Raw genomic sequence first — 12,317 nt, forward strand, 5'->3', positions numbered from 1 at the left:
ACTATGAACCACATACGGATGTATATAGATGCATTTTAAGTGTACATTCATTCATTTTGCTCCGTATGTAGTCCACCTAGTGAAATTCCTACAAAGACTTATATTTAGGAACGGAGGGAGTACTATGTACTCTGGTTGTAATTTTATGTCATGAATTTGCTAGAGATCTTCCATAACAAATTTGTGGAATTTATGTCCTAGGATGCGGGTTTTAACCTTTCTTAAGAAAATTATGCATCGATCCAAGTCATCCAAACTACGTTAGATCGAAGGCCAAAGACCCATTGCATTTAGGTGTAGGACAATTAACTAAGCTAACAAGATGGTAGCAGGTCTCTCCTAGCTAGGGCCTAGTAGGGCCTAACTCAAGGCATGGTCCATCCACAAGATGTTTCCTTCGATAATGGGCATCCTAGACATAAGTTGATGATTCTATAAAAAATGACATGAGTTGATCCTCTTTGGTCCTTCCATGACATATGGGCTTGAATTGATTGTTACATGTTACTACAAGTATCTAATGATCTCGGTGTACCCGTTCTTGAAAAATCAAGAAAAGCCCTCCCCTCCCTACCCGGCTGCACATCCATCATGGCCACTGCTTTGGAGATCATGATTCCTTTTCTCAAGCCTACCCAATCACAAGGGTTGACAATGGTGGTAGTAACTGCAGGTACCTTGTCTCCTCTCCTAGGATGGGATGCACAACTACAACCCGACACAGTGCAAAGAAAGGTAAAACCTAAAGGAGAGGAGATAAATGGAGCTTTTCGATCTTTTCGTCAGAGTCATGCCGTGCACTTGCGTCATCCTCTGGGAGAAGACATTTCATTTGTTTCTGTTCCGTTGTCCTAGCTTTGAGTAATCAGTTGGATTGGGCATAGTGAAATAAAATGGTTGTGTGCATCACTTGATGTACAGGCCGGGGCTTTCCTTAAAAAACGAAAAGAAAATCGTTGTCCCGATCTTCAGAGACTGGATACCTAGTGACGGTGGTGTGAGCACACACTTTTCCGAAGGCGTTGCCTTAGAATATTGGGTCTTAGTGGTAGGTGTTATCAATCTCATCTTTGTAAATGGTTCTGCCATTGCTGACTACTAAGTACTCTAATTGTAGGTTTATGCCATGGATTTGCTAGAGATATTCCGTAATAAATTTGTGGAAATTTATATCCTAGGATGCGGTTTTAACCTTTCTTAAAAAAGCGCTTGTGCATCGATTCAAGCTGCCCAAACCATGCTAGATCAAATGACCAAAGATGACCAGTTGCATATATGGGCGTAAGGCAGTTAACTAAGCTAAGCAGATGGTAGCAAGCCTCTCCTAGCTAGGGGCTAACAGGACCTAACTGATGCCATGGTCCATCCACCTGATGTTTCCTTCGATAATGGGCATCCTAGGACATAAGTTGATCCACTTTGGTCGTTCCATGATATATGGGCCTGAATTGATTGTTACATGTTACTACAAGTATCGTCTAATGATCTCGGTGTATCCCGTTCTTGGAAAATCAAGAAAAGACATCCCCTCCCTACCCATCGGCCAATCCATCATGGCCACTACTTTGGAGATCATGATTCAATTTTCTCAAGCCTGCCCAATCACGAGGGGTGACAGTGGTGGTAGTAACTGCAGGTACATTGTCTCCTCTCCTAGGATGGGATGCACAACTGCAACCTAACTCAGCGCAAAGAAAGGTAAAAGCTAAAGGAAAGGAGATAAATGAAGCTTTTCGATCTTTTCGTCAGAGTCATGCCGTGCACTTGCATCATCCTGTGGGAGAAGACATTTCATTTGTTTCTGTACCGTTGTACTAGCTTTGAGTAGTCAGTTGGATTGGGCATAGTGAAATAAAATGGCTGTGTGCATCACTTGATGTAGAGGCCGAGCTTTCCCCCTTTTGATTTTTTTTAAATGAAAATCGTTGTCCCGATCTTCAGAGAATGGATACCTAGCAACGTCAGTGTGAGCGCACACTTTTTACTTCAAGGCGTTGTCTTAGAAGATCGGGACTTGGTGGTAGGTGTTATCAACCTCATATTTGTAATGGTTTTTCCATTGCTGACTACTATGTACTCTGATTGTAGGTTTATGTCATGGATTTGCTATAGATACTCCATAATAAATTTGTGGAAATTTATATCCTAGGATGAGGTTTTAACCTTTCTTTAGAAAGTTTGTGCATTGATTCAAGCCACCCAAACTGCGCTAGATCAAATGACCAAAGATGATCAATTGCATATATGGGCGTAAGGTAGTTAACTAAGCTAAGCAAATGATAGCAGGCCTCTCCTAACAAGGACCTAACTCATGGCATTATCCATCGCTAGGATGTTTCTTTCGAGAATGGGCATCCATATGATAGGATGTGCTCCCCTAGGACCCAACTAATGTCACTCATGGTGGTGCACGTAGGAAGGCCGGACAAAATTGACTTAAAGGAGGGGAGAGGTGTATCAGCTGCCGAGGGTTCTGCCAGCGCCGAGTTCTTCTAAACGTGTAGAGATGGGCTAGCATGGCGGCATCATGCATCAATTGTCACCACAATGTTGTCATAGTAGGGCACGACGCGTCCGGGTCTCCGGCCGAGGAGCTCGCAAACTATTGGAAATATGCCCTAGAGTCAATAATGAAATATTATTATGTTATTTCCATGTTCATAACTAAGTTTATATTTATGTGCTATAATTGCAAAGGTTCTTGAATGTGAGATTTAGAGGAAAACTCAGCCGCATGTGTGGAAACATAAACAGAAAATTGATAACTGTCTCGCCTCTAAGACTATCTCGTATATTGCAAATGGTCCTGTTTTCGCGACCATGGGCATTGTTAAACTAACAAGGGTGCCAACAATAATGAGACAACATTGTTGGTTGAACAATGGTTTTGAATAGACCTAATTTATTATATACTACGAGATCCCATCATAACTAATTATCGATATTACCATATTATGAGTTACGACATACTTACATCCTTACACCATGAGAATATCGTAGGCCTTCATACCGGATGGTTACATTGGGGTTGCCAAACATTTTCTGTAATTGGGAGATCATAAAGGTAGCTTGCGAGTACACCCTATGTCAATGTTCTCGATGATTCAAGACTAGGATTTGCTCCTCCAACGACGGAGAGATACTCTCCGATCCCACCCGGTACTACAACATCCATCATCATCTGGCCACACAAAAGCGTGATATTGATCGTAGGGATACCTAAATACATAAACGAGAAAAGAGAACAAAATCGTTAACGAGGATAACTTGGTATCTGATACCGACAACTGGGGTTTTATAACACATCACGAAGAAAGGGAAGCATATGCGAAAACAGAAGGTCCGGTAGATAAAGATAATCGTGAATATATGGGAATTATTAAGGGTGTCCAGATCCCACTGAAAATTATTAACAGAAATGTGTTCCGGACATGTCCACATGTTTTCAAACCAATAGGGTCACACACCACATGACTAGTGGTATTTAAGAGAACTAGGAGATAGTGGAGAATGAGAGAAGGGCTTTCAAAAGTGTTTCAGATGTGCCCAGAAGTGTTTCGGGAGGTCCCAGTGTGTCCCAGTGATGTACGCATGTGTCACAGAAGGTGACGGAAGCTTTGAGAAGGTTCTACGATGTTCTATACAGTCCCTAATGGGCCTACCCCCCCCCCCCCCAATTCCAAGGGGCAAGGCTCCCCATCGGAAACCAAGTCGACAGCCCCTTGGCAAGTCAGGAGGAGTCCTAGTTGGACTGGGACTCCCCTGCGCAGAAGGAGGAGGACTCCTCCAAGGTTTTCGTCGACTCCCCTTGGCCCTCCACCTATATATCGGTCAGGAGGGGTGCACCCAAGGACGTACTAAGCCCCTCGGCTGGACCCCTCCATGCAGTCGCACCCTCTCTCTCCCTGATCTAGATCAGAATGCCGCTAAGCTTTCTCTTTCTCTAGTTTTCTGACTTGTTCTTCATGTTGGTTCCACAAATTGCTGCAGTACCTCTATGTAAGTATGTGTGGATACCTCAGAGGTTTCAACTACTTTGACACTAGATCGACGGATCATCTAGACGATATTCTCGCACTGGGAGGTATAACCTAGCCACAGGAACCAACGGATCTTCTCCCTGATGCGGTTTCCTAGTGAGATTGATCTATTCTATCATATTCAAGTGTTCCTGGGTGCAACCGTACAGTAAAATTTTGTTGCGTGGTATGTCCCTCAACACACATGCCGTGTCGGGGATCCGGAGAGATGAGATGAGTGAGTGCTTGAATTGACTGTTGCATGTTACCACAAGCATCTATTAATCTCGGTGTACCCTGTTCCTGGCAAATCAAGAAAAGCCGTTCCGTTCCTATCCGTCCGTCATGGCCACTACTTTGGAGATTGTGATCTTTTTCTCAAGCCTACCCAATCAGGTTGGTTGACAGTGGTGGTAGTAACTCCAAGTACCTTGTCTTCTCTCCTAGGACGGGACGCACAACTGCAAACTAACTTAGTGCAAAAATAAAGATGAAAACTAAAGGAAAGGAGAGAAATGGAGCTTTTTGATCTTTTTGCCGGAGTCATGCTGCACACTTGCGTCATCCTCTTGGAGAAGAGATTGCATTTTTTGTGTGTGTTGTTGTTCTAGCTTTGGGTAGACGATTGGATTGGCATAATAAAATCAAAATGGATGTGTGCATCGCTTGATTTGGAGGCCAGGGTTTTCCCTTCTAAAAAATGTGAAATGAAGATCATTGGCTCGATCTTCAGATATTGGATACCTAGTGACGTCAGCGCGAGCACACACTTTTTCCTTGAAGGCATTGCTTTAGAAGATTGAAACGTAGTGGTAGGTGTTAACAACCTCATCTTTGTAAATGGTTCTGCCATTGCCGACTACTGTGTACTCTGATGTAAGTTTATGTCATGGATTTGCTTGAGATCTTCCATAATAAATTTGTGGAAATATATGTCCCAGGATGTGAGTTTTAACCTTTCTTAAAAAAGCTTGTGCATCGATCCAAGCCGTCCAAACCGCACTATATCAAACAGCCAAAGAGGATCAATTGCATATGTAGGCGTAAGGCAGTTAACTAATCTAGGCAGACAGTAGCAGACCTCTCCTAGCTATGGCGTAGTAGGACCTAACTCATGTCATCATCCATCCACATGATGTTTCCTTCGATAATGGGCATCCACATGATAGGATGTGCTCCCCTAGGTCCCAACTCATGTCACTCATGGTCATGCACGTAGGATGGCCGAACAAAACTGGTGGAGGGGAGAGGTGTAACAACCACTAAGGGTTCTGCCAGCGCTAGATTCTTCTTAACGTCTAGCGACAGGCTGGCATGGCGACATCATGCATCAGTAGCACCGCACTATTGGTGCAGTAGAGTACGACGCGTCCAGGTCTCCGGCTAGGGGGCTCACACTCACATAATCCGTGTGGGTGCTCTCGACAGATGAGATGAGACGAGGGCTTGAATTGATTGCTGCATGTTACCACAAACATTTAATTATGTCGGTGTAGCCAGTTCCTGGCGAATCAAGAAAAGCCCTCCCGTCCTTACTTGTCTGTGCGCCCATCATGCCCACTGCTTTGGAGATCATGCTTCCTTTCTCTCAAGCCTGCCCAATCAGGCGGTTAGACAACGTGTAGGAAGGAGAGTTGGAAGATATACCTAGATCCCCCAATAGAGAAAAGAGCGAGCAGGTTACCTACTGTTGTGGTGGTAACTGCACGTACTTTGTCTCCTCTCCTAGGACGGGACACACAACCGCAAACTGACTCAGTGCAAAAACAAAGATCAAAGCCAAAGGAGAGGAGAGAAATGGAGATTTTTGATCTTTTTGCGGAATCATGACGTGCATTTGCGTCATCCTCTTGGAGCCATGCCGTGTCATTGTTCTTACTTCGAGTAGTTGGTTGGATTGCGTATCATGAAATGAAATGGCTCTGTGCATCGCTTGATGCAGATGCCAGGTTTTCCCCTTTCCGAAAAAATATGAAATGAAAACCGCTATCTCGATCTTCCGAGACTGGACATCTAGCGACGTCAGTACAAGTGCACACGTTTTCCTTGAAGGCGTTGCTTTAGAAAATTGAGGCTTGGTGGTAGGTGTTATCAACCTCATCTTTGTAAATGGTTATGCTTTTGCTGACTACTATGTACTCTGATTGTAAGTTTGTGATGTGGATTCACTTGAGATCTTCTGGGATAAATTTGTGCATATTTATGTCCTAGGACGCAGGTTTTAACCTGTATTAGAAAAGCTTGTGCATCGATCCAAGCGCGCTAGATCAAACTGCTAAGGAGGACCAATTGCATATGTAGGCGTAACACAGTTAACTCAGCTAGGCAGATGGCAGTAGGCCTCTCCTAGCTATGGCCTAGGACCTGATTAACTCATGGCATGATGCATCCACATGATGTTTCCCTTCGTTAATGGGCGTCCATATGATAGGATGTGCTCCCTAGGACCCAACTTATGTCACTAGCTCATGTGATGCACGTAGGACGGCCAAACAAAACTGGCTTAAAGGAGGGAGGGGGCGTGGCAGCTGAGGACCCAACAAACCTCAACTCAACAGGAGGATGCTTCCTTGTCACGCCGGCCTGCGTGCGCCTGTGCCTTCGACATGCAGCAGCAGCTGCTACAGGAGCAGGCAGCCGGCCGGCCGGACCATGTCATGCAACGCATGGGAGATGGGACCTCCTCCCGCCGTGCGCTGACAATCGTTCACCCCCATCACCACCCCGTGTCGGCTTCATCATGCATCGGCTGCGTACGTTGCAAGCAGCAACTTATTGACTCGTACCACCAAAAACACACGCTTCCTCTCGGGTCTGTATGTATGCCCAACTGTCATCCGCTTTTTCTTTCTTTCTATATATTGGGTGTTCTTCGTTAACTCATAACCAAATATCAAGAGGATAAGCATACATCCGGCCTGTGCATGGCTAAGATATGCACAGTCAACATCAGCGCGCGCACATACACAAAAGATCAAGAGCGAAACCATACAAAACATAATGACCGCACAAAAGACTGTCACCCACTTAGGGCTCGACCGAGTTGACCCACCAAAAAGAAAAAAACTCGACGGAGTTAGTCGAGTTTTGGTCAACACTCTAAAAGAGTATCATGCGCGTCATAAGGCTGGTCATAGTGGGAGTAACATAGCAAGTAACATAACACATCCCAAAAACAGTTTGCTTACATGGCATGTATTTAATGAGGAGAGAGATGGTTGGAGTAACATAATATGTTACTGTAACATAACACATCCAAAGGCAAAATAAGTCTACATTTTAATAAATGATGGCTTGCATGATACTACATACTTTCTCCGTCCGAAAATACTTGTCCTCAAAATGGTTGTATCTAAACTTATTTTAGTTATAGATACATCCATTTTATTCATTTCTAGGACAAGTATTTTCGGACGGAGGGAGTACATGTTACTCCCCACTATGAAGATGGTAACATAGACTAGTAACATATGCATGTTACTAGTCTAAGTTACTCGCCACTATGACCAGCCTAAGCTAGCCACTTAGCCTTCTGCCAGACACTTGCAGTGGTTGGTTGGTGTAAACGGGGGCACTGTCGAGAGAGAACATGGTTCTGTCGAGAGGGTCCGGTCCGATCCGGTCCCGCTGCGCCTGGCGTAACGCTTGGGCATGGCGCCGGAGAGTTCCTCGGCCCCTTTTCCTGGGAGCGACGTACGCTTTATTTTCCTCGTGTTGACCCCTGACTCCGTGAGGCACATCAGAGATCGATCCACCAAACCACCATGCTAGGGCTTGTGAGGTGTGTACATAGGCAGACCGTATATATATCTAGTGTGTGTTGGTGGATGGACAGCGACGCCGTTGGTTGTACAGTACCCGCGTGAACCCGTAATTCAAACCGGGGTGGTGGCCGTCACGGCCGTGGTGCAGTGAACCCTCACCAAATCATAGATCCGTCGTTGCCTCTTCAGCTACATGTCTAAGGCACGCGCACTGTTGGAGATCGACGTGGTAGATAGGTCGAGAAAATGCAAGGACCATGTGGATGAACTTGAACGATACTACCAGTTTGTCAACGTGGACGCAATAAACTCCGACCCTTTCAAAGGAATTCGGACCCATCAACGCACTGTACATGGTCCATCGACACGCTACACGTGATCCAGCAACAAACTATGTGCATGCATGCATGCACGCATGAACGGATGATGAACTGATTAATACTCCATGATGGGCTGCCGCCTGGCCCCAAAGGCCATTCGATGGCATATGCCGGCCGGTCAGCCAACGCATGCGAGTGACCTCCCATCATCTCACCACGCTGCCTTGCACGAGATCTGAAGCTAGCTAGGTTTGCAACGATCTGCTTCCCTGGTCGACCACCATCATCATTGTCGCATTAACTTCGTTGTGTATTTTGCACTTGCAAGTTAGCAGTTAAGCCATGTTGGTGGCCCGGCCGGCCAGCACTGTAGGGGTGGCCTGCAGGCTCCCTTCGCACACACACAACACCCGGCACCACTTTTCCCCCAAGCTATGGCCAAGCTAATAAGCTAGCTGCCTTGGCTGGGTTAGCAAGGAAGATGAGTAATGGGACAGCAACTGCATCTTCTTGACTCGAGTTGATTGGGGTTGGGGCACTACCCCCCTCACCCTTCCTTCCTAGGACTAAATTTGTGGCTGGGTGGCGCCATTGGAGTACAAGACCCAACCAACCCCTCCCCACTTTTGGACTTGGCCGGCCTCACATGCACCATGCAGGCAGGCAGGCAGAGCTAGCCCCCGACATTTCATTTCTGGTACCTCCTTGGCGCCTTGCTGCGCCAGATTAATAAACTTTGTTGAGACCTTTTGCTTTTTGGGTACTAGCTGTGTGGTTGTGTTTAGCTTTTAGAAGAAGAAAAGGGTGAGAGGAAACATGAGCAAATCTGAGGCATTGCTTTAGTATCGGTCAAGAGTGGTATCGGTGCAAGTCTTGTTTTTCTAGGCGTGGAGACATGTATAGGAGTGCAATCCTTGTTTTTTCTGGCGTTGAGACATATGCAAGAGGGTAGGTCTAGTTTGGAAGCTCTTGTATATCAACTTCAAGTCACTGGCTACCAACTTTTTTTTTCATGTCATCAGATTCCTGAAAAATATAAAGTTGTACTAAAGTTGAGATACTTGTTTTGGGACAGAGGGAGTAACATTTTTGGGTGCCTAAGAATTCAAGAAAGCTTGACGGATTTCTTAACTAAATGAACATGATAAGAACCCTAAATGTTTAGACGACGGGGTTTTCGACAAACTGTCACTGGAATTTCTACTACCACTATATTTTTTCTTGATCGTCCACAATGACAAACATTCTAGGACAAGATCTAAACCGGCAACGTAAGCAACCGCGCGCCAGTGAGTGTGCTTTCTTGTGTTCTAATCCACCATAGGCCGGCGATCAGTCTGTGATTGATCATATGGCATGGTAACCCCACATTCATGTGTGTCATGGCAGAGAAGAACATTGATTTGCTAGCTAGCCGTGCAGTTCATCAGCAGCCGGCGTGGCGTGGTTAAAGGCGTTGCAGCCTTTTGGGCACTCGCACAACTCACAAGTAATAACGGGAGTACTACCCCAAGCAGCAGGCAGGCCATTGATGTGATCTGGTGTGATAGACTATGCTCTGAAGCAAACTACGATGCTAAACATACGTTTGTTGGCTCCAGCTCTACTCATGTTTTATGCATGAGTGAGCTTACAATTTTGTGATTTACATGATAGGTTAGGTGATTGTTAGCAGGTGCTAGAAATTGCACCCATGCTAAGTTGGTTGAACCATCGGAGGGAGTACATGATTTCAAAAAAAAAAAAAAACAATCATGTGTTAGTCCATTATGGAGAAAATGGGCACCTTATCCGCTTGGTTGGCCTTACTAATTGTTGGAAATATTAGCACTTTTCCGATTAGACTTATCCACGAGTAACCAGTAAGCATGGCATAAAAGGTATGCATCTCATAGCAATACCTAAGCATACTAGCACGTACAGAACATAGAATCGAACCTTCTATGAGCAGCACATATACGGCTAGCATAAGTACGAGTAAACGAGGGATGAACAGATCATACCCTCCAGTTGACCAGGCCAACGCGGCGGCGGCGGCAGCAGCCTCGGCGTCGTCCGTGGCCTTCTTCTTACCGTCGGCGTCGTCGGCCATGGTGTCGATGCAGAGGAAGTAGTAGAAGCAGAGGCGAACAGAGTTGGGGACGGATCGGGAGCAGTCGCGTCGAGACGCTCCCCAAAAACCTTATTGCCGTTCTCCCGAGCAGGATCTCGAACGACAGGGTTCCGGAGGCACCTGCTCTCCCGACCAGCCGTGCACGCGGTCGTCGGGATGGGATCGTTGGAGGCAGCACAGAGTGAGGAACAGTAGATGACGGCTAGTTCACGCGAGAGGGAGTGAGTGAACCGAACTAGGTTACTTCACTGGCCAGAGCCTTCTTATATAGTCCGTAAGGAAGAAAGTCGTGGGCCTTGCCGAGGCCCACGACCGAGTCGGCCCACTCCCGGCAAGGGAGTCGTTGTTCCCGGCAAGGGTCGCACTCCCGGCAAGGGAGTCGACGAATCCTGGCAACGCGGGTCCCGGCAAGGGTCGCACCCCCGGCAAGGGAGTCGACGAATCCCGGCAACGCAAGTCAGCCCACAGTCCAACGTCTTGGACAGTGGCCCACATGTTAGCGACTCATTAATTAATCCCTGATTAATTAATTTGTTCCTAAGCGGCAAAAATAAGCTTCGGCTCGGCTCATTCCCGCAACCCGCGGCGCGCGCGTCATGGCGAGGCGAGGCGAGGCGAGGCGGGCGGCAGAGGAGGAGGAGCGCGCGTGTACCACTCCTCTTCCCAAGCTCCCAATGGCAAGTGGTAGAGCTGCCCTTATAAAGGGGTCTCAACTCTCCTCAACTAGCAAGGTGGGACTAAACTTCCCACCACCTGCCATCTCATACATGGGCCTCAAGACTAACTAGGGATTAGTGTCTTATATGGGCCTAAGCCCATCCATAATCCAACAATCCCCCGCCAGATCTCGAGGCACATAAGTTTGTCAACTGTTCCAAACAATGTTTGATATACCAGAATTTTCAGTGAAGACTGTTAAGTTGAACTTCCACCTAGAGCAACAGGATTAGACTTCTTCACAACTGAACAATGGACTATGCCTTGAATTGTCAGTTTGGCGTGCAGAAGTTTCGCCTATTGTCAGCTGATACATGGCTGCCGTAGGCTAAACCCCACGGGTGGAGCTTATTAGTCATACTACGTACCTTCTCATGAGCTTACTAGAGATTACCCAATCTCATAGACTGTGACCAGCAGTCGGGCTCACATAGGTGTGTTCCTCCAAAGAATGCTCTGTAGGTTAGCATCTTGCTTACATAAGCTTTGGAACACATTAAGACAAAAGTCAGCCTGCCTTACAGAATTGAGAGTATTACTGCATCTCCAACGGAGTGGGTTTATTAAGGATACTCTCCTCAGTTGACCGCTGGATTGTTTTCCCAGGTCCTAATTCACGGGATCTCCGATCACATAGGTTGGGTTACCCCCATGGCAACTTACGTGGGTCTCATACACATCTCCCTCGATGCATTTTCTATCACAATCCGTGATAGCCCTTTCGTAAAAGGGCTGCCAGATTCTTAGCCGTCTGGATATAATCCAACGCTATTACTCCGGAGTTTCTTGATTTTCTGACAGATTTCTATCTTCTTCTTATGTGCTTTGTGGATTTCATGTTGTCCTTTGAAGTCTTAGCCTTGGCAATCACTGTTTGATTGTCACAGTTCATAAGGACAGCCGGCACTGGTTTATCAACCACCGACAAATCCATCAAAAGCTCTCGAAGCCATTCTGCTTCGACGCATGATGTGTCTAATGCTGTGAGTTCTGCTTCCATAGTCGATCTGGTTAAGATCGTCTGATTGCAAGACTTCCAGGAAACAGCACCACCACCAAGTGTGAAGACATGTCCACTTGTGGCTTTCATCTCATCAGCATCAGATATCCAATTCGAATCACTATACCCCTCAAGTACCGTCGGGTACCCAGAATAGTGAATCCTATAGTTCGCAGTACCTTGCAAATAACGCATCACTCGCTCAACAGCATGCCAATGCACATCTCCTGGATTGGAAACAAACCGGCTCAGTTTGCACAAAGCAAATGAGATGTCAGGACGAGTAGCACATGCTAGGTACATCAGTGAACCAACCACTTGAGAATATCTCAATTGATCTACAGTCGTGCCTTCAAACTTTCGAATCCGCACGCTAGGATCATA

This window comes from Aegilops tauschii, chromosome 3 (genome assembly GCF_002575655.3).
Source record: "Aegilops tauschii subsp. strangulata cultivar AL8/78 chromosome 3, Aet v6.0, whole genome shotgun sequence".
Lineage (NCBI taxonomy): Eukaryota > Viridiplantae > Streptophyta > Magnoliopsida > Poales > Poaceae > Aegilops > Aegilops tauschii.